At 39.7% G+C, this 23,539-nt stretch overlaps 1 protein-coding gene across 3 annotated transcripts in view; it reads left to right on the top strand.

Annotated features, from left to right (window-relative positions):
* Positions 1-6,407: 6,407 nt before the first annotated feature.
* Positions 6,408-23,539, top strand: part of Far1 (fatty acyl-CoA reductase 1) — a 63,530-nt gene continuing 46,398 nt past the window's right edge. The window contains exons 1-2 of one of the 3 annotated variants that reach the window (XM_085841390.1): positions 6,408-6,508; positions 19,248-19,298. The gene's annotated coding sequence lies outside the window, so the exon portion shown is untranslated. Of the gene's footprint in view, positions 6,509-6,925; positions 6,945-19,247; positions 19,299-23,539 lie in introns of those variants that run through there. The other 2 variants (XM_085841391.1, XM_085841389.1) reach the window with 2 other exon arrangements.

The raw sequence follows: 23,539 nt of genomic DNA, 5'->3' as shown, positions 1-23,539 counted from the left end.
ATGAACGTGTAGGGGTGCACATTGGGGTGTAGGTAAGCATATTCATATTGATATGCATATGTGTGTGGAGGCCCAAGGTGGACGTTGGCAATTTTCCTGATTGTTCTTCCACATTAGTCTTTGATGTGGGATATTTCAGCCAAATCCAGAGCTTGCTGATAGGGCTAGTCAAGCTAGCTAGCTTGCTCTGTGGATTCCCTTTCCCACTGTCTGAGGTCACAATTACAAGTCAGCTGACAAAAGTACCCAGTATCTATGTGGGTTCCCAAACTCAAGTCACCTTACTTGATTTGTAAGTGCTTTAACCACTAAGACATGTCTCCAGCACTGAATGTTGTTGTTTTTGTTTGTTTGCTTGTTTTTGGTATGTGTGTCTTGGTGCATGGATGTGAAGGGACACAAGTGTGCCTGCAGTATGGAGGCCAGAGGTCAATGTCATTGTCTTCCTCAGTTGCTCCTCTACTTGAGGTTTTGACCTAGAGCTCATTGCTTAGGCTAGGCTTTGCTAGTCAATGAGGTCTCTGGATCCACCTGTGTCCACACCCCTTCCTCAAGGGCTGCAGATGCTCCCTGCTGTCTCTGGCTTCTTATGTGAGTGCTGGGGCCCTGAGAGCAGGTCCTCATAATTGTATAATTGTGCAGTGGGCACTTTGCCAACTCAGTCATCTCCCAGCCCAATTAGATTTTTTTTTTTTTTTTTTTTTAGTGTTTGTTGTTAACTAGATTTCCATTACAGCAACAAACTCCTGAGATAACCAGCTTAAAGGGAAGGAACATTTGTTTTAGTACAATGTTTCAGAGGTTTCAGGCCACTGACACATTTCTTCTGAATACATTCTTTCTGCCTGTATTCTGACAGCATACCATGACAGGGAGCATGTGGTGAAGCAAGGTTCTGATCTCGTGATGGATAGGGAGTAGAAAGGAGAGTAAAGACAGCAGTGCCACAATCCCTTCTGAAAGCACCCTACCTCCCCCGCCCTCCGACACACACACCAGGTCCCACCTCTTAAAAGTTGTACCATTTTCTAAAGTACCAAACTAAGGGCCAAATCGTTCAAACACAAACCCTTTCAGGGACAACTCAGGTTCAAATTATCCCAGTTTTCTTTCCTTTTCTAGGGCAGACTTTTCCATTGTCTTTGGTGAAAGCTATTAATCTTGTTTTTTGTTTGTTTTGTTTTATTATCTATCTATCTATCTATCTATCTATCTATCTATCTATCTATTTTTGAGACAGGGTTTTCCTGTGTAGCTCTGACTGTCCTGGAACTCACTCTGTAGATCATGCTGGCTCAAACTCAGAGATCCCCCCTGCTTCTGCCTCTCAAGGGCTGGGATTAAAGGGGTGTGCCACCACCACCTCCTGGGGCTTGATCACTTTTATAATGAACAGATTTCATTCAAGTTCAGAGTGAGGGTGCATTACAGGGGGTTCTAAGCACACAACACATTCCAGCCATAGCACCACACTATCCTTGGATCTAAATCTTTTAAATCTTACTCCAGAAAACTCTGCTCATCGGTGTGCAAGTTTCTGCTGTATCATACATGCGTTTGAACCAGACAGGATGCCTTTGTATTCTCAACCCTAAAGCTATTGTTAAGATTTATTTTTATTTCTTATATCTATGAAAGTTTTCTTGGTAGTATGTATGTGCAGCACACATGTGCCTGGTGTCTGAGGAGCACATGAGAGTATGTAAGGATCCCTGGATATGGAGTTACAGATGTCTGTGTGCTACTATTGGTTACTGCCAATGGAATCCAGGTCCTCTGTAAGGACTAGCTGGTGCCCCTAACTATCCTTTTTTTTTAATCCCTAAAAGGTAGTGTTAAACCATAATGTAATCATAAAGCAAATTACTTAAAGAATTCCATTGCTTTTCTCAGAACTAGGTATGGACTTTTGAAATTATGTACCAATATTCCTTAAAGATATTTTTTGTCTTAAATTTATTTGTGATCGATGTATTTTCTGGAAACAGTGCCTGGTGTATACATATACTAAGCTGCCAAGCCTGAGGAGTGATTAACTTAGTTCCATGTCTTTTGAGAAGATACTTTCAAATGGCCTGTGCTGGGTTAAACTCTGTGTAGCCCTTCAGTCTGTGTAATACTAGAATGATCTCATTACTTCCATGTTCTGTGTGAAAGACTTTATGTGTCCTGTTTAGTGATAAGCACTTTAAACAAAGGCAATTAAACACATTACTAAGTGAATAAACATGAATATTATCTTATTCTGGTGTCCTTTCAGAGTTTATTCAGAGAGTGGGCTTGTCCACTAGCTGGGACTGCTGTCGATGTGGCTGAGTGGCACAGCACTTGCCTATCATGTCTCCAGCCCTGCTTCTAACCCTACTATGCATCAAACCTGAAGGTAAGCTGCCCTTAGCCTAATGACCTGTGACCTTCAGAAATGACTGTGCTTGGGACTGGACTGTGGATTCCTCCAGGGCAGATGCCATGGGATTTAAGTTCATTGTCTGGACTAGGGACTTAGGTCTGCCATAAAGCAGGCGACTCGGTAAGTGTTTGGAGTTTCTGACTGGGTACTGCACAGTGAGTGCTTTTATGCTATCAACCAGGCTGGGCACTAAAACAAGCCCCAAAGCCCTCAAGAAAAAAAAAATCTCCCGGCCCCATGCAGCTTGATCTTGAGAGCTGTGGCTAGTGAGTGCTTTCTGAGCTTGGGGCTTTTCTCAAGTTCACTACTCAGAAATCCCTTTTCTTAGATATCATTTTCTTCAGTGGTGTAGCCACAGATGTTGTCATTAAGTTTGGGGTCACAGCCCATGTCCCAAACCAGGTTGGGCCACCTTCATTACTTAGCCAATTAAAAGAGTCAAATAAATAGTAGAAAGCAGGATAAGGTGATGTATTCAATATGGTCACATTGGTAAGAGGGACAAAGGGATCCAGTGAGCCCTGATGTCTGTCTTTGGTGTCTTGAATTGAGATTAAAGCTTAAACACAGGGCCAAGGACATGCATGTTTAAGGAAACCACTGCACCTGGACCTAACTTCCATTTTTTTTTTTTAAAGGAACAACAAATACAAATAATTGAATCTTTCGATGCTGTTTGGGACCTGGGACCTTGCTAGCGTTTTTTTCTCTAGTCCCCTAGCTACTGACTCCTCAAACCAAATGACGTCTGTTTGAACTAAATAATGATGGGTCTTTGGAATCCTCCCACTCTCTGTTAAAAGGTCTCATTACAAGTATGGTCTAATGCTGACCTCTTAGTGTCTTACAGACTGAAAATCACATTTGAAAAATTGCTTTCTAGACAATATGGCTAATTGAAACCTGAATATATGTCTGTTTGCTCTGATAAAATAAGTATATTTTGCTATTGTATATATGAGATATAATTGTATATTATCTGTTTGTAATAACTAGCACTGTTTCCTGATTTTGTAAGAGATTTAAACATTTGATTGTCAAGGCCTATAGACTTACTCTACTAAACTAGAGATTTTAAATTTTGCTTTAGAAGTAAGATTCTATATTATTCTGTGCTGTGATATTAATTGTTCCTGGCTCTACGTGATTCTTTTTAAGTTATGCAAGCCTTTTAAAGATTGACAGGTATTAGATGTTTGTAACTCTATATGCAATTACCTCATTTTCCAAACAGATGTACGGTTGTGGTTTTAAATAATCTTTTTTTGTTTTGTCTTGTTTTTTCGAGACAGGGTTTCTCTGTGTAGTCCTAGCTGTCCTGGAACTCACTCTGTAGACCAGGCTGGCCTCAAACTCAGAAATCCGCTTGCCTCTGCCTCCCAAGTGCTGGAATTAAAGGCGTGCACCACCACCACCCAGCAGTTTTATATAATCTTATAGCTAACTATTTTCTGTTGTGGTAATTTTGTTTTTGTAAAGCCTTATAACTAAGCAGTCTGTTAGAGTTCTACAGAGGTACAGCTTCTGATAGAGGAATGTGAACAAGATTTGTGAGGTGAAGTAGAATATTGTGAGTGCTTTTAAACTACCAACAGGGGTGGACAACAACACAAGCCCCTAAACCCCCAAGGGAAATCACCTGGCACCACGTAGTCTACCCTGAAGCTATTCTAAAGAGATACTTGTGCTTCTCAGTCAGACTACAGAAACAAAGGACCTTAGAGAAATGGGAATTTCCCTAGAAATCTCAAGCTGGGGGCAAAAAGAGGCCAGCCAGAGAGGGAACTAGCTTTCTAGAAAGAGATTTCACAGAGTTTTAACAATGCACCAGGCCAAGTTATGAGATGAGACTGAAGCCCAGACAATGATGGGCAATGGCGAGTGAGATAACACATTGACTGTGATTGCATAGACGTGGATCTCCTCGGCCCTTAAACTTTAATCTTATGTCAGGATACTGAAGATAGACTGTGTGTGTTGTGTGTGTGGGTGCAGCTAACTGGATCTCCCTGTCCCTTCCTCCCTATGTGGCCATGTTGAATAAATCTCCTTATTCTGCTCTCCATTATTAATGACTTTTAATTGCCTTGAGGACAAGTGACCCAACCTGGCTTGGAGTTCCCAACTAAGTTTCAATAATACGTTGCCTGTGTTCTGGTAAATACCCCCCACTCCCCATCTTCAAACACACTTATGCAAGCAACTGTAATTAAACTCGGGGATTAAAAAAAGACATTGAAGTAGCAGGAGGCTCTAGAGTGAGATGATTAATGGGGGTGTATCTGTTAGAATGCATCCAACATACACATGAGATTGTCAAATAAAAAAAGCATACAGTTTGCAAAAAGGGCAATCCCTTATACCCGTAGTAGTTTGTAGTTCTTAAGTATTATTTCTATTATTTTAAATAACGTGTATGGCGTGTGTCTGTATGTGGGTGATATGCACGTGAGTGCAGGTGCCCATGGAGCCCAGAAGGGGGGCATTACTAGCAGGTGGTTGTGAACTGCCAATTGTAGATTACTGGGAACTGAACTCGAATTTTCTGAAAGAGCAGTACCTGCTTTTAGCCACTGAGTCTTCTCTCTAGCCTCGGTTTTTAGTTTTTGAATGACAGCTAAAGCCTGGTGTTGATTATGACCAGGATGCAATAGTTTTTTTCCAAAATGATTGCACCATACATGAAGCACACAGCCCAGGAATCTTCTTCATACACCCGGGTAACCACCACCACATCAAGAAAAAACAGGTTCCCAGCTCATACATTGTAATGAGCATAGTTTATTTTATTTTTCAAATGCTTTTTAGGCATGTAAAAATAGCGTAGTCAGGATCCCCACTACACCCAAGGCTGCACCTGATAACCAGAACTCTGTGACACCACTCACTCAAAGATAACAAGAGATCGTCCTAGAACTAACTCCACGATGCCCAGTGGACAGTATGTAAGCAGAGACTAAGAGCAATGTTCTGCTCTGCACATCTGGAGAGATGCCACTTTGATCTGCCCTGTGGCTGGAGAATCTCTTCTAGGATCCTGCCCCTGGAATCAGAAATTTCTGTTTGAGACTGGACCTGACCTTCAGCCAAGATACATCGCATAGGTAAGCAGCCTCGGGGGGATAGGCTTAGGACCGTAGTTAGGAATTTAGAGTGTTTATATTGTGTGATGACCCAAAGCATAACTAAATAAAACTTGTTATACTAACTACGCGCGTATCTACCTTCTAGCTCGCGACACTCAGCAAGTTCCCGTGCACCCTAGCCTCAGCACACGCCCCACCTCCCAACGCTGAAACTTCTCTCACTGTCCCTACATCTTGCACGGGATTGTCTTGGAGGAGGAAGGACTGACTAGGTGGACAGTCTCGCGGGGAGGATGGACGCGGCCTCCAGTCCTCCCGATGGGCCCTTCAGAAGGTCCATCCAGTGCTGGCTCCACATTCCGAAGGAACCAAGCTGGCAGTTGTCAGGGAGGATCCTCACCCTCAGCTAAGATCAAAGGTAGTCGGCCCCATCTGGGGAGCGCCAGGGTGCACGTTGGCAGTACTCAAGCACACTGCGATGGCTGCGGGGCGGGCTCTCACGTCTGCCACTTTTCCCCGCACCTTTTGCGTGGGCTGGGCTCCCGCACCAGGGTAGTCGGGCGTGGCCCAGGGCGCGACCCTCCGAGAAGCGGGCGGCCGGGGGCGGCGCTGCTGAGCGGGGATGTGCGGCGCGCGTCCATTGGCTGCGCTTTCCCCGACCACGCCGCCCAGCCGCCCACTTCCCGGCCTCTCTCCGCTCCCCCATTGGCCGTCCGGCCTGGGGGGTTTGGGGTGGGAGGCTGAAGAAGAGTGGAGGGTGAGCGGTTCTCCGGGGAAGAGTGTGAGCGAGAGCCAATCAGGAGCAGACGTGGAAAAGAGGCGCCACGCCAACCAGTCAGACCCCGAGGCGCGGTCGGGACCCGTGACGCCATAGCGCTCTCAGCCAATGGGCGCACCGCTGTCGGTCCGCTCTTCAGCAGCCGGTCGGGGGCGGTGAAAAGCGAGTGAGGAGAGCGCGACGGCGGCGTAGCCATCGCTGAAGGGAGAGCGAGGCCCGAGCTTCCGCGTCGAGGTGAGCGGCACGGGCTCTGTCGCAGGCTGGGCCGCGGCCCCTCCGCACTTGGCCGCCGTTTTGCGGGAGTCCTAGGCCGGGCTGCGCTGAGGTGGGGCCTGCGAACCGCCCCGCCCCCGCCCCGCCGCGGCCGCCTGGAGGCGGGGGCGCCTCCTCTGCTGGGACTGTCCCTGCGCGGCGTGGCCGGGCCGCCGCCCTCCCGACTGCCGGGGCTGCGGCGAGGGAGCGTAGAGGCCCCTGGCCTGCAACCCGGGGAGGCAGGGGTTCCGTCTGCGGGGGGAGGCCGCGCAGAGGCGGCCACGGTGGGGGCCCGAGTTAACGGAGGAGGGTGGCGGCCTGGGAGTGAGAGGAAGAAAGTGATGGGAAAGGGGTGATGCTCTGGAGAGGGCGTCCAGTGAGGAGGCCCCTGCTCCGGAGTGGGATTGGCCTCTGGGAAGTAGGTATCAATGGCGTTGCGGAGAAATCAGCTGAGAGATGGAGAACTGGTTTGGGGTTTGAAGGTTAAGGTCTCTGGACCAATGGGGACAGGGCATGTGGAGTGTGAGAAGGTACACACAGAAACCGGAAGGTGTCCGAAGAGTGGATTTTAGATTAGGGGTGGATGGAGGCTGTCTGACTAAAAGGCGTTATTTGGTTTCTTGGAAAGTACACAAGGAACAGTCAAGGTGGATTTCTGTGTGCTTGCTCAAGGGTGGGGATCTTTTGTGAACAGTGGAGTGAGTTGAGAGTACAGAGTTGAGAGAGAGTATCTCAGGATGACAGCTCGGAACACTCAACTTAGCTACTGAGGCTGATCATTATCTCACCTTTATGCTGTCCCCTGGATGATCCATCTGATTGTTTAGCCACAGCTCTCACACACTTAGCTCTTAGAAGTAATGGGTATTAAGTATTCTTTGATTTTTTTTTTTTTTTTTGGACTGGGAAATTGCTTAATTCTTAAAGAAAAGTGCTAAGGGCAACATTTAAAGAGTCTGGTTGAGTATGGGTAATGGATGGGTAATATGGCATGAGGATGGTGCAAGGTGTCTTACAGAAACAGAAGTGATAGTGTGTGAGTGTAGTTGTGCAGTTCTGAATGAGCAATCTTTTTAATGTAGTGGAATTTGTTTTATGCTTGTTGGGCAGTTGCTTTCAATTTTGAGACTAGTTTTGTAGTTAAATAAACAAAAAATATTTCCACTTAAGAAAGATATTAGTATATGTGTGTTGCTGTTAACTGCTTTCCTCTTTGAAACTTTTATTTGTAGGGTACAGGTAGAATTAGAAGAAGGGACCACATTTTCAGTGGATTTAAATGGGAGAGATAATTTCTGCTTAAAGATAGGACAAAAGGCCTGTGAAGAGTAGAATTCAAGAGAGCAGTTGTATAAATGTTTCCTTATTCACCAGCTCAGCATAGAATTTTAGCTAATGGATCATTCTTTAGGACAGAGAAGGTATTTGTGGGTAACACATTACTGTAATTACATTTTGCTTTTAGTATAATCTAGTTCCCAAGGGCTGAGTTACCTGTAAGCAGAGAGACAGTTCAAGAGAAGGGCAAGTTTTTTGGAAAAGGTGAATTTTGGGTCATTTGCACCAGGAGTTGGTGTGTGGGTTATTACTAGACACAAGAATGATTACAGTAGTTTGGATGAAGTATAAGCAGACTGTGGATTTAAAAACCTCACAAGTGTAAATAGTTTCTAAGTCCAATTACAGATCTGTCTGAAGGAATGGTTAGATATGTAGTCATCAGTTAAGCTTCTTCCTGCAGCTTGGTTGGTTGGTAAATAGTGGCTCCCTGTGATGGCTTGAAGGAATAGAACAGTTGGACTGAAGATGGGGCATATATGCACCCCCCCAATTTTTTTTTTTGATAGTTAGAAATTTATTGGTTGCTACTTTGTGCCAGAAGCTGTTTTGAGCTTTCCAAGTATCATTATTTGATTGTATTTCATAGGTGAGGGAGAGGTTCAGACAGATTTGACTTGCCTCAGGTCACACCAGCTATTATTACATGGCAAGTCGGATTTGGCAGAATCAGACAGTAAACATGAATTGAACATTTGCTTGATGACAGACACTGGTAAATGCTGGAGATTCATGATTTACCAGAAAATTCAAAGGTCAGACCTGAGCCTGTTAGAGAAAAGACTGAAGTAAAGGAGGGATAGGGGCGAGAGGATGGTGATGTTGGGATTGTCAGCACACACCTTTAATCCCAGCACGCAGGAGGCAGAAGGAGGTGGGCTTTGAGTTCGAGGCCAGCGTGATCTACAAAGCAAGCCCAGGACAATTAGGGCTGTTACAGAGAAACAGTTGTCTTGAAAAACAAAACAAAGTCAGTAAAGGATAAAGATTGCTTGTAAAGATTTTGTAGATACTGAAGAGTATGCTGTTTAGAGAAGCCTAGAGCTGACTTTTTTGAAAGAAAGACCTAGAGACTGAGAAGAAAGATGGTTAAAAGAAGCCACTGAGTTAAATAAGGAAAAAAGAAATGTTAATGTAGTGTCAAGATCATTGAGGTCAATCATGATATGGGTCAGCAATCATGCTTGGTGTGGTCATAGTTAGGGTCACATGGGGGGGGGAATCATAGCAGGGCCCCTTGTAATGTTTTAGTCTTTGACTAAAGAAGATCTGAGTAATTAATATGCTTGTACTGAAAAAAAATTCCAGATAAAAATGATCATTGTTTTTATCATTAAGGGATAACATCTATTCAACAGAAATGGGAGAGTTGGGGCTACGTAGATCTACGTAGCTTGGGGTGAGAGCAGAGATGGACTTACTTGACATCTGTTCCATGTGAGCTATTTTGGAAAGCATGTTCTGTTATTGGAAATGACTGAGTTGTTGTGAATTGAAATGGTACATCCTAAAAGATGACATTTGCTTAATCTGAAGTATTAGGTTATTAAAGCACCTTGAATCATAGAGATAGGGTCCTGACTTTTCTGAACATTTATTTTTTTAGAGATTAAGAAAAGAACTTAAGGTTAAAAGAAAGCTGTGAACCACTCATAGAACTGGGCCATTTTTAACTGTTTCTTTTGGTCTTACATCCTTCCTTCTTCCCATACATAGTTTCTTTAATTCCTCCCTTTGTTGGGTTTGATATGGACTAAGAGTTTCAGTTCAGTAAACAGTATAAAAGTGCTACATTTATTTTTATTGATTAAACAGTTAAAAGCTCACCACTAGGACTGGTTAGATGGTTCATTCAGTAAAGTGTTTGCTGTGCAAGCATGAAAACATTTTGGATTTCCGGCACCCTATGGGGCATTACAAGGCTGAAATCTCAGTATTGAGGAGGTAGAGACATCGGGATCCATGAGGCTCGCAGGCTTGCTAGTCTAATCAGAGCCTTTGTCTTAAAAATAAAGCAGAGAAGCGATTGGGGGAAATAGCCTATGTCAACCGCTAGCTTTCATATATAGAAGACACACTTGTATAATGCACACACATGGCACACACAAATGCCACACATACTTCACTCTTGTATTCCCAATTCAAATAGAGACATATCAATAAAATAGTTCTTTGTTTAGCAAGTAATTATTCCCAAGCAAACTAGGAGGAATTTTTCCAAGGGTCAGTGCAGAATGAGTTCAATCTCATACATGAAGAGGGAGAAATATTATAAATCCATTTAGTTTTAACCTTCATTTGGCATATAAAGCTTGTGGAATAAGTATACGTGGGTGGGAATTCTGTTTCATCTGGACACTGTTATGTTCCTTAAATAGATAATCACAATTACCTTTTGTTTTCTTATGTGCAAGCTGCATTTTACAAATGAGAACGAGGCTCAGAAAACATAGGTTAGAGAGCTAAGTGTTAGAACTAGGATATAGTCCTTACTTTGGCAGGGCAAGGTGTCATGTGCTTGTAATCTAGCATTGGGGAGGCAGAGGCAGGAGGATTCTGAGTTTGAAGCTGCCTGGGTTACATAGCAAGAGTCTGTATGAGAGAGAGAGAAAACAAAAACCCAAAAAACCCAAACCCATGTTTTGTTTCTTAAACTCACAAAGATAAGGACTTACTTATTAATATCTGTAATTGGAAAACGTGTCATATAGCCTCTAGTATTTAATAGCTATTTAATACCTTAAAGGATAGGTAGGTCTTAGCCCCCGCTCCCCAACTTTGAAACATAATCTGTGTTGCTGCTGGCTGGCTTAGAATTCTCTAGGTAGACCAGGCTGATATTGAACTCACAATTAGTCTGCTTTTGCTTTCTGAGTGCTGAGACCAAAGGTATATGCCACCATGCTAAACTCCTGCTTCAGGTGTTTGTGCCTGTGATCCTACCTCTAAATATGTAGCAGTTTGTACAGGGTTGATTATGTTACATTTTCCTGATTTAGAGATATGTGTCTACATTTCAGTATTTTTAAAATGTTAGAAATGGATCCTGTATCTTAAAGTCAAATATAACTGAGAATTGAGGAAGTATGGGAGTTGCATGTAGTTTTTATGTATAATGCTTTTAAAATTTTTTTGTCTTCATTTTCTTCCTAGCCTCCCCCTTTTTATTTAACATTCATTTACTTTTCTTTAAATTATTGCTCATTCTCTTGAGTTAATACGGTATAGAAAATGTGTCATAATGTAACAATTCACATCAAACTTTGAATCAGTAGGTTTGAGGTTTAATTTTGGCCTTGTCAGCAATTTCATGTTTAACTGTAAGCAAGTAACTTCCCCTTTCTGGGCTTTAGCTTCTTCTTCTGTCACGGTGGCAGGGAGAACTTTAAAAATGATTATTGCTTTTTTTTTTTAACCTCATTTTCCCTTTTTATCTCCCTTTCTTTTCTCCTGTCATTTTTGACATGGATTCCTAAGGATATGGTTATGTTCTTAATTATTATAAAGAGTGAATTCCTTGTGTTACTGAGACAGGCTATCTTAGCAGATACTCATTAAATTGTTAGTAAAGAAATAGATAAATGTCATCTCTTATCCGAGCTAATAAAAACATGTTGGTAAAGTACATATAATTTTTAAAAAGCTGTTGAAAATCTAGCATCAGAGCTTAATGGCAGAAAAAGTACTTAGCTTATGTAAGGCTTAAGAGTTCAGTCCCCAGGACTACAAATAACAACAACAATAAAATGCCAGATCTCAGCCCTTGGGAGGCAGAGGCATTGGATCTCTGTAAGTTCAAGGTCAGTCTAGGCTACATAGTGAGTTTCCAGGCAGCCTCTTGTCTGGGGGCAGTGTGTGTCCGTGTGTGTGTGTGTGTGTCCGTGTGTGTGTGTGTGTGTGTGTGTGTGTGTGTGTGAGTGACAGAAAGAGAGACAGAGGAGTTTCATTGAAAGGCACCTTCGTCTAAATAAATGCGTTTAGCAAAACTAAATCAGCTCTATTTTTAACAAATGTACAAAGGAGAAAACTCGTGGACCTGATTTTAAGAATCCTTCTATTTTCCACCAGCTTTAAAAGTTATGAATTTTTTTGTTTATATTACTTCATAGCTTGTACCTCCATTCACTTTCCCCATAATTTCGAAGCAAATTAAAGAAATAAAAAATTAATGCCATACAGCCTGATTGACATGTTAATTGAAGTGGAATGGATTTTTTTTTTTCATATAAGTGTATTTTGAAACTCTGCTTTCTATTGTATTGTGCAAGAGAAATCAGATATAGTAAGGTGCCCTGGGGCAGGTAGAGTGTTAGGAGGGAGCCTAAATATGTGTACTAGAAACAGTGTAGTTAAGCTGGATTGTGCACTACAAATGGGTAGTTAATTGAATTATTTTGAAATTAAGAATTTAGATAGGTTGAGAGAGGAGTAATAGTAGGTGGTAAAGGAACTTAAACGTATTTATGCATACAGATAAAAAAATCTAACTTTGGCTTTACAGAATAAAATGTATCTTAATCTGTGTCTTTTTATCTTTTAGACCCAAATAAGGTATTATGTACATAGTAAAGATCTTGTCTCAGTTCTTGGAAAAAGCCATTTGTTGTACTGAAAATCAAGGCACAATGTTTTGTGAATGTATCATTGTCCCTGGTGGATTATTTGGCACATTCCATTAAAAAGTGCCAGTATCGTATAAATATTGTATGCCAACATGTAATAATCGATGCACTTTGGCTAAAGTACTGGTGGATGTGTACCACCAGCTTTTAGGTATAAATCACTTGGCACTGCACTTTGGCTAAAGTACTGGTGGATGTGTACCACCAGCTTTTAGGTATAAATCACTTGGTGCTTTTAAATTATTTCACATTTGTGTACATACACATGTGTTGCACTTTGGCTAAAGTACTGGTGGATGTGTACCACCAGCTTTTAGGTATAAATCACTTGGTGCTTTTAAATTATTTCACTTTTGTGTACATACACATGTGTTAACTACTTCAGAAACTTAGAATTTTGAAATATATAGTTTATTGCATTTGATGGAATTCTTAGAGATGTGGATGTAAACATTCATGAGATATCTTTGACTTGAAGGAATTTATACCATGGCTTTTTATGAAATATTCTAAGAATAACATTTCCTAGAATTCAGGTGTTCTGAAGGTTTGTGAACCTCTCCGAGCATCTTCATAAAGATTTGTCTCTTTAGAAGAAAACAATACATTTAATTTTTGGTATAACTTTAGTGGCTTCTTAAAATGTTCAGAACCTCAGCTGTAGTTCAGTGGTTCCCCAACTTTCCTTTGAAAGCTTAATAAAAAAAATTCTTTGAGGTCTGTGGATCCTGGCTTGCTATCCCTTACCCCTTTGTGCAGTGCTAGAGATTGAAACCAGGGCTTTGCTTATGTTAGGTAAGTGCTCTGTCCATCCATGAACTATATAGTCTTAGCTAATAATTTATTCTTTAATGTTAGGCAGAAAACTCAACTCTGCTCTATTTTATATATTATGATTACCTTTAAGTAAGTGATTTAATAGGAATTATAAAATTATGAAACATATCATGCAAATACTAGCTTAAAAAGTAGACCAATTAGATTCTCAATTGGATTCTTGGGGAAAAGTAAGCCATAGCTAGGTTTTTGTTTAACTGTTGTTTTGAGGTGGGTCTTTCTCCGTGGGTTGTACTGACTTGACTAACCAACTTTCTGCCTTAGTTTCCAGAGTGCTGGGAGTACATGTACATGCCATCATATTTAGCCATAAGCCATTCAATAGTATAGAAGTAGCAACAAAAAATTTTGGAATAGGTGTATGTATAGTGTTTTTGTATACAGGATGTAGGGCAGTGTATGCTTGAATGGACAGAAAGTGGAATGTAGTAGAATGCATAAATACCTTTTATTTTCCTTGCAGCAGAAGAAAATTCTTTAACTTATTCTTAAACAACTAAGTTTGTGGAGGAAAAAATAACCTTGGTTTTTTTTTGAAGCTCACATGTGGGTTGAAAGTAATTCAGGGTTTGTGGCCAATGGGATTGATTGATCATGAAACTCTGAGGCCTATAAGCACTTATGCTCCCCTTAGAATGAAGAACGGTTTTAATATGTTTCTTAGAAACATGTGAATTTTAAAACCTTGCAGATTGTATTTAAAGTCTAGGTCATATCAATATTAGGTCGTTTCCATAAGCAGAATCTTCAGGAGAGAGGAAGCAGGTAAATTGGCAAATAATGGGACATTTGATAAATTGATTGATAGATTGTAAATAGTAGGTGAATTGCTTTAAAGTGATAACCTTGGTGACCTTTTGGAGTTAATAATTCCCTAAGTATCAAGTGCAAGACTAGGAAACAGGATGATAAGTGATCTGGCCTCTCAGTGAATTGAGCAAGAAACCAGAGATGTTAATTGGCTTTCCCAAACATGGTCATGGTGGTCCCAGTAGTGTAGTAACTGAGTACACTGAATCTTTTTAAGTCTTTTATACTTTTTTATAACTTTGACTAGAGCCACGAAGATGACTTAAGGAAAAAAACCTGTTGTGTAAGATGTGACCCGAGTAGTGTGATCTCTGGAACTCATGTAAAAAACTAGGTGGGCTGATTCTCATCTGTCATCCCAGTAAGTCTAAAGCAACAGGAGGCAGATAGAAGCAGGTCTTTCAGGGGCAGCACATCTAGGTGAGAACCAACTCTAGAAAGTTCTCCCCTGACCTCATGGGCCATGGCATTCATATACCCACATTCATGCACAGAAACTTTTTTTTTTAATTTGCCTATCTTTTCATTATGGGTCTTAGTTATATAGAGACCAATAGGTTTTAGTACTAGAGATTTTAGCACTATGACTGATAATTTGACCATGAAAGCCCTGAGTTTATATAGTCTCAAATGTTTATTTCTGCTGCATTCTTAATATTGTTAATGGTTACAAGGCTTATTTTAGGGTGCCAGGTACTCAATTCAGTTTTACAACTGAAAACCTACTGCAAATCCAGAAAATCACTAGACATTGCTATCCTTGTGACTTTTACATAGCTTGTCCTTCATGCTATGTCTTAAAAGATACTGATTTTTGAGAAGACGTTATAGAATTTAATCCTTTAAAGACCTCCTTGAAAATATTTCTTCTCACTCAAAACTAGAGACCAGAAGAATCATTGGCATCCAAATACAGATGGCCCTGATTCTGAGTTCTTTATCACTTTTGCTTGCTGTGGCCAGAGAGAAGGTTCCTCCCTCACATTTAGATCCCTAAATCAGCAAGGATTTGTAAGAGTGACTCTGAAGCTCTTTAAACTTTAAACTTTCTTTTTTTTTTAATTTTTAATATTTTTATTACATATTTTCCTCAATTACATTTCCAATGATATCCCAAAAGTCCCCCATAGCGCCCCCCAATTCCCTACCCACCCATTCCCATTCTTTTGGCCCTGGCATTCCCCTATATTGGGGCATATAAAGTTTGCAAGTCCAATGGGCCTCTCTTTCCAGTGATGGCCGACTAGGCCATCTTTCCATACATATGCAGCTAGAGACAAGAGCTTCGGGGTACTGGTTAGAACATCATGTTGTTCCAACAATAGGGTTGCAGATCCCTTTAGCTCCTTGGGTACTTTCTCTAGCTTCTCCATTGGGAGCCCTGTGGTACATCCAATAGCTGACTGTGAGCATCCACTCCTGTGTTTGCTAGGCCCCGGCATCGTCTCACAAGAGACAGCTATATTTGGGTCCTTTCAGCAAAATCTTGCTAGTGTATGCAATGGTGTCAGCGTTTAGAAGCTGATTATGGGATGGATCCCTGGATACGGCAGTCTCTAAATGGTCCATCCTTTCATCACAGCTACGAACTTTGTCTCTGTAACTCCTAGTGGAATAATTGTTACTCCGATCCAAGTGTGCTTTGGGTGAATTTTCATTAGGAATATGATAGTTCCTAATTGAATTACAAAAACGGAATCTTGGTTAGAAAATCAATGATGAAATTGTAGAAGTTTAATAATAACTACAACTAAATTGGCAGTGAATCTAAACTAATGGTGATTTTTTTTTTTTCAGTTAAAAATCAAGACAATAATTGAAAACCAAAACTAGGTAAAGACAGCAGAATTTAACTGGCACCGGTTTCTCTTGAAAATTACTATCATCGTTTCTGAGTATCAGATGAGGTAGCATTACTAGCTGAAGTACCCAGACTTGAATACAGAAAGAAGTCTTTCTTTCATGTATTTTGATAATCTTTTTCTTGGTAACTACTTGAACATTGTTATTCATATATAGCCTTATGCATCAAAGGACAATTGTCCTTTCTTAAGTGATTTATATTCAGAGGTTTGTCCCAGTTTTAGAGCAGTATTACTTAGATGGCTGAGCTGATGACCACAAATGGGCATTGTTTTCCTAGGTGTGTTGAGAAATTTGTAAAGGGCTTGACTTGAAGTTCACTTAGTTTCTTTACTTCTAGATATCTTGTAGTCTTTGATATGTTAATCTACTTTCTGTAATCTGATTGGATATAGTTTACAGTTTCCCAACCTCATTTCACAACAAAACTTCCCTGTTTTAAGGTTTAGCCTTAAAAACCTTATGAAGAAGTAATACAAGAGTAGAGATAAAGTACAGTGTACCTCTGACGCAGGGAGTCCGAACAATTTCCTGCTTTAAGGATTACATACAAGTCAGTCAATGTGATAATCATATTGAGTCAGAACTATGCTTGCAGTTATGGGTGTGTTTATAGAATACCCAATTTTGTCACCCTGTTTTGAAAGTTTAACTTTGTAAATAGAGTTTAATAAACTTTAGACTGTGCAAGATACATAATTATTAATTTAATACCATTTTGGGTCATATAATCTATATGTAATGTTTAAGGGTTAAAGTGTACATTTAACATCAATTTAAGCTCAGTATTTTAATATTAATCATGAAATACATTATGTACAGTATCAATCTTCATAACTTTATAAGCCAAAGAGAGTATTTTAGTTTCTTTTGCAGGCTTGACAAGGTTTGAAATTACATCTTTGGTAACATGAAATAATAATAGTACACTTTTGTGTTAAACACCTTTTTATTTCTCTGAGACTAAAAATATTAAGATAAAAATTTCTTAATATGGAAATATTTTTATTAAGGAGTAAATACAGCCTAGTCATTTGTCTATAAAGTAGTTTGTCTAAAATAAAATCACGTATGACTGACTTAATGGGCAAGTTTCTTTGAAGAATTCTTTCCCTGCAATGGAATTGAATTTGTTTTTCCAAGTGGTAAAAATGATTCTCATTCCCCCACCCTACTAAACTCACTGTTAGGATTGTTTGTATTATTTTTTTGTTATTTCTTTCTACTTAGTACTCTTTTTTTTTTAACATGCTATGTATGAACATGAACATAGCTCATTTTCTATAGGTTTTATAGTAATTAGCAGTTTAAAAACTGAAAAAAGAAAATGTATAATACTGAAAATTTTACAATACTTTTAAGTGTATAATTTTAGTGTCATAGAATTGGTACTTCCTCTTTGATGTAGTATAAGTTGCTTATTCTTGAGATTGAGTCTCCACATCTAAAAGTTTCAGGATCATAAGATCCTAGAAGCATTCTTGTTCTTGTGCAAGTGTTGCGCGTATAGAAGGACATCAATGTACAAAATGGATGTGTAATAGCCCAAGAACTAATCTAGTGCACCATTGAGACTCCTCAATGCCAACTGCCTTAGACATTAGAGACATAGAATACAGATACTGCTATGTCAGTGTCTGTGTAGACAAACAGAGTGGCTATTATGTCTACTTCAATGGATGCTTACAACAGAGCTGGACACTAGCATCTTTTATTGAAAAAAGAAATGTTATCCAAGATGCTAAAGCTATTCTTTTGTCTGTGGAAAACTGCCTGATAAGCCTTAATTTTTGAGAAGAGGAAAAAGAACTCATTGTTCTATGCTATGTGACCATAGTTTGTACATTTTGAGTTTGCATTTTGGTTGTTTATTTGTTGTCTGTATTATACTTTCTTAATGAAAAGACTACATATAGATTGCATTTACAATGTACATGTGTTCAAAACATGTTGTGTGTGTGTGTATATATATATGTATATATATATATATGTACAATTTTCTTGTTAATAAGTGTATTAGTTTACCTTTTGTAGTTACCAAAATAGAGTGCAAAAGACACTAACTAGATCTTTGTCTTCCAATGTGCCTTCAGAACTTTGTGTGTGTGTGTGTGTGTATGTGTGTATAAACATTTGAAAGTATGAGACCCATGGGAACATATTTTTAAAAGTTTTGCTAGCTTAAAGAATAAAAATAATTAAATTAAAAAAATAATTAAAAAATAATATGGGAGAAAGTCGATGGCTCAGTAGGTGAAGTGCATGTCTCTCAAGCATGAGGACCTGAGTTTGATTTCCAGAACCCATAAAGAGCCAGCTGTGGTGTATGTGTTTTCCCAGTACTGGGGAGGTGGAGGTGGGCTTATCCTTGGGGTTCACTGGGTTATACAGCCTAGCCTATTCCGTGTGCTCTAGGCTAATGTGAGACTTTCAAAAAACAAAGTGGGTGGTTCCTTAGGAATGGGACCTGAGGTTGAACTCTGGCCTCCACATATGTGGGCTCATATACATGCACACACACCAATTATTTGCTGTACTCATTTGGTAAATAAAAATTACAAGAAGTCATTGTAGTAAGATTCCTGTACTAGTCTGTCCCTACCATACCCTGTATAAATAAAAATGGAGTCATTCATGTAAAAGTTGTGTATTACCAAGCTGAAGCTCTCAGCTGTTTTTTGACTTCCTAGAATATTATTAGATTATAGCTATAACAGTGAAACATCCCATTTTTTTCATTTGGTATGATAATAAAGTTCACTCTTCCTAAATCTAAAAAAGATAACCTTTAAAAAAAAATCTAATATTAATCCATCAGTTATTTTGCTGTTCTACTGTCTCTAACTTTACAAGGAAACTGAGTATAATTGTGGTCTACCTTTTGTTTTATTTCTTCTTTTTTAGCCTTTTTTTTTTTTTTTGGTCTGTGTTTGTATTGAAAACCAACCTTTTTATAATACATGGTGTATGCTTATAATCCTAGCATTTAGGAGATAGAGGCTCTTGAATGTAAGGCCTGTCTGGCTTACATAGCAAGACTCTGTTTTAATGCAGTAAATCAACAAACAAACAAAAGATCCTTGGATTTTTTATTTGTCCTATGCAGTGAAGTATAATTTGATTATAGAATAGAAAATGAAGTCAGTTAGGGTTTATTAAAATGCATGTTGCAAGGCACTGGGGCCAGTCTCCATCACTGAAAACAAAAACAGATTGTTAAACTAAATTGTTCTTATTTTTTCCTTTGGCAGATTTGGTGACTGAGGAAAGGACCCAGAGACTCCTTGAACAACTAAGGCAAGGTACTGTTAGCCCTGTTGAGAGTCCCTATCTATCTTATGGAGCATCTTAGGGTTTCTAATAAATTCCTCTGTTCTTTTTGCATTAAGCCTAGGTTGTTTTTAGTTTGCTTAGTTTGCTTTGTGGGTACTCATCTTAGACATGTCCCTCAAAAGAGGAGTTTGTGACCATGCTGTGCTTGTATGTAACTGCATACTGCACATGTGCTTGCTTGCTCACTCACCTGCTGTCCTAGCTGTAGTTAAAGGTAGTGTTCAGTGATGACAGTACTAAAAGGGATGAGACACTTGTCCTCAGAATTTAATTTATCTTCATCTTTTTCTTCTTGGACATTGGACTGCAAAAAACATGAGCCAAGTTGGGTGAGGGGATCCTATAGCCACAGCCACAGCTTGAGGCACCATTCGAGCCTCATTCAAAAACCATTAGAATTCTTGAGATTGTGAGGTAGTGTTTATCTCTTGAGGTTGGGCTGTCTTTAGATCACTTGTCAATAAAAAGTTATACTGTAGTGACTTCTGCCTGTCAGAAAAGGCGAGCTCTTCTGCCTGGACATTCACATTCTGGTTGTGAGCACATTGGCAGCTCAGTAAGCAGTCTAAGTAGCCTGAGGTGACTGTGGAGCCCAGGCTGCCTTGTTGCAAGAGGCAAGGACACTTAAGATCAAGAACCAGGGCTGTTCACTTGGAATTGTTTTGTGGAGCCTTTTCTAAATTCCTGACTTGAAGAAATTGTGAAAGAATTAAGTGGTTGTTATAAATTACTTCGTTAGACCAAAGTGTGGACACTTTGCCCCTTCTTAGAATTGGGAACAAAACACCCATGGAAGGAGTTACAGAGACAAAGTTTGGAGCTGAGATGAAAGGATGGACCATCTAGCCGGGCGTGGTGGCGCATGCCTTTAATCCCAGCATTTGGGAGGCAGAGGCAAGCGGATTTCTGAGTTCAAGGCCAGCCTGGTCTACAGAGTGAGTTCCAGGACAGCCAGGGCTACACAGAGAAACCCTGTCTCGAAAAACCAAAAAAAAAAAAAAAAAAAAGGATAGACCATCTAGAGACTGCCACACTCGGGGATCCATCCCATAATCAGCCTCCAAACGCTGACACCATTGCATATGCCAGCAAGATTTTGCTGAAAGGACCCTGATATAGCTGTCTCTTGTAAGGCTATGCCAGTGCCTGGCAAACATAGAAGTAGATGCTCACAGTCAGTTGTTGGATGGAACACAGGGCCCCCAATGGAGGCGCTAGAGAAAGCACCCTATAGGTGGGACAACAATATGAACTAACCAGTACCCCGGAGCTCGTGTCTCTAGCTGCATATGTAGCAGAAGATGGCCTAGTCGGCCATCACTGGGAAGAGAGGCCCCTTGGTATTGCAAACTTTATATGCCTCAGTACAGGGGAACGCCAGGGCCAAGAAGTGGGAGTGGGTGGGTAGGGGAGTGGGGATGGGGAGGGGATGGGGGACTTTTGGGATAGCATTTGAAGTGTAAATGAAGAAAATACCTAATTAAAAAAATAAATTCCTTCGTTAAATAGTGATATAGAACCAGAATACTACTTCTTCTGCATCTGCTGCTATTCACTGAGATTTGATGACACACAGATATATGATCCATAAGCACATGTACCCAGATGATGTATTCTGTGTTCCCAACCTTCTTGTGATCTTTCATCTTTGGGATGTAAAACATTGTTTCTCCTATTCTTTCTTGTGCTTGTTTGAAAAGCTGTTCCAGCCTTAAGTATTTAGAATGTATTTTTGTAGCTGCAGCTGTCTTCCTGTGTGTTGGGAAGAATGCATATTTATCTTGACATGAAGCTTAGGCATCATCTTTAGAAGGCCATTTGCCTAGGGCCTTAATTATAGTCACTATGACATTTGGCCTTCTATCAGTTTTTTAGGGTGATGGTTACAAGTCTTCATACAGTTTGGCTCCTTATTTCATGGAAATTTATTGTCTCATGGTTCTAGAGGCTGGAAGTGTGAAATAAGTGTGGGGAGAGCCATGCCTGGCTTGATTTGATGCTCTATGACTCCTTGGCCGTGTTAGATAGTGTTCTTCCTGTGTTAGTAGTAGTGCATTTCTAGACTGTATTTTTGAACTGTGATGTTTTTCTCATTCATGCTTCATTTTCCTGAATGCTCGTGAAATACTAGAAATTATTGTTTAGAACTTGTCTTGGCATCCATGGTCTACAAATGGTGGCTCTCTGATTTTTTTTTTTTTTTAAGTTTTACTGAAACATAGTCCTACCATTTTGTTTATTTTCTATTGCTGCCTAATCCATGTTATATTACTGTAATGAAATATCTGAAACGGAATAATTTATAAAGAAGGGTTTATTTAGCTTAGAGTTGAAGGCTCAAGGTGCTGCATATGGTGATGTCTTCCTTGTTCACAAAGTCCCAAGACAGACAAGGTATGACAAGAGACGGAATGTATGTGTATGTCTAAACATAATAGCTGAATTAGATTTCTATTCCCTTAATAATTCACAGTGGAGATTAAACTGCAGCATGAGTTTTGATGGGATGACAAACAATTCCAAACACAATCCACTTTATGCTATAATAGAAGTTGCAAAGTTGTTTCTGAGCTATGGGTCACACAACTGAAAATGCTTACTTTTTAGTCCTTTATGGAAATCTTTGCTGACCCATGGTTTAGAATATTTTGGATTTCTTCCTCTTAGGGAATATTTGAAACTACTTTTTGTTTAGTTTTTTTTATAAGATTTATTTTATTTTTAGTTGGGGTGGGGGTATGTGCAGCTGAGTGCTAGTGTCTGCAAAGGCCAAAAGCATATGATCCCCTTGAGCTGAGTTAAAGGGAGTGCTGAGAACCCATCTCAGGTTCTCTGCAAAAACAGTATGTTCTCTTCTAAGCCATCTCTCTAGCTTAAATTTTACTTTTTAAGTCATACAACTTAAGGAATGTTAAAAGATCATTTAGCTTAACTATCTTGCCTGTCTGCTGCTGACAAGAGACTTTCCAGTTGAGGTATAGAAAAACAAAATAAACAAAATTAAGGAATTAATTTTATATTGTATATGCTATGCTATACACAAGAATTACACCAAATTGGGAGCTTAAAAATGAATAAAGACAGACTTGGTGGTGTTGACCTGTAATCCCAGCTGCTAGGGTGGTTGAGGCACAAGAGTAACAAATTTAAGCCTGTTTGGACAATTCAATGAGAACACTGCCTTGACTTTAAATAAATAAATAAATAAATAAATAAATAAATAAATAAATAAAGGGGTGAGGATATAGGTCCCTTTCCTATATATGCAGGGGTTTTGTTTATGCACAGACACACTGTGTGTCTATGTATTATGTATGTATGTATGTATGTATGTATGTATGTGTGTGGGAGAGAGACAGACAGACAGACAGACAGAGTGAATGAGAACTGAAATACTCTCTTCTTTGTCCATCTGTTTACCCAGCTGTCTCCACTAGTGGACCTTGACTAATGTGTTTGTATATTAAATGCATAGAGAGACAGTTTTAAAAGAAAAGTAAATAGAGCCAACCTTGAGTTATAGCTTTAGGAGATGGAAATTGATAGAAAGCAGGATTGAGTAGTTAGGCATCCATTTTGAAACTTTCACATTCAGTCCTTAGTATCTCTAAATTTGTAGAAGGGAAAAATACAGAAAAGCTAATTTCCTGCATCCCCACTTTAAGTTACAGATACCTTTCTTCAGAAGCCGCCAGTATTAACAAGTTTTTGGTTCTCCTTGAGAAATAATCCATAAAAACATGAATACATTTAAGAAATTCCTTTTCCAGAAAAGTGATATCCATGTATTGCATTTTTAATGTTTTAAAGTAATATTTGGAGAGAGGCAGGAGATATGGCTCAGCAGTTAAGAGTACTGGGTTGCTTTTCAGTGGACTTGGGTTTGATTCTCAGCATCCACATGGCATCTCAAGATCATCTGTAACTTTAGTTCCTGGAGATCCAGCACTCTGTTCTGACCTCCATGGCATTGCATGTAAGCAGTCCGCTGATACACATGTAGTAAAAATACACACATTTAAAAAAAAACTTTTAAAAGATTATTAAGTGTTTTAATTTCTTATTTTAATATTTTTTAAAATATTAAATATTTTTATAAATTTTGTTAGAATTTCATACATGAACACAGTCATTTTGATCATATTCACTCAAGCTGCTTCTCCTCTAACTGTTCCTAGATCTACTTCCAGGCAACCCCCTTCCAAATTCA

This window comes from Mus caroli, unplaced genomic scaffold (genome assembly GCF_978045245.1).
Source record: "Mus caroli unplaced genomic scaffold, Mus_caroli_1 scaffold_8, whole genome shotgun sequence".
Classification (NCBI taxonomy): Eukaryota; Metazoa; Chordata; class Mammalia; order Rodentia; family Muridae; genus Mus; species Mus caroli.
Note: the sequence above shows the minus strand (reverse complement) of the source record. Positions and strands in the feature narration are given on the sequence as shown.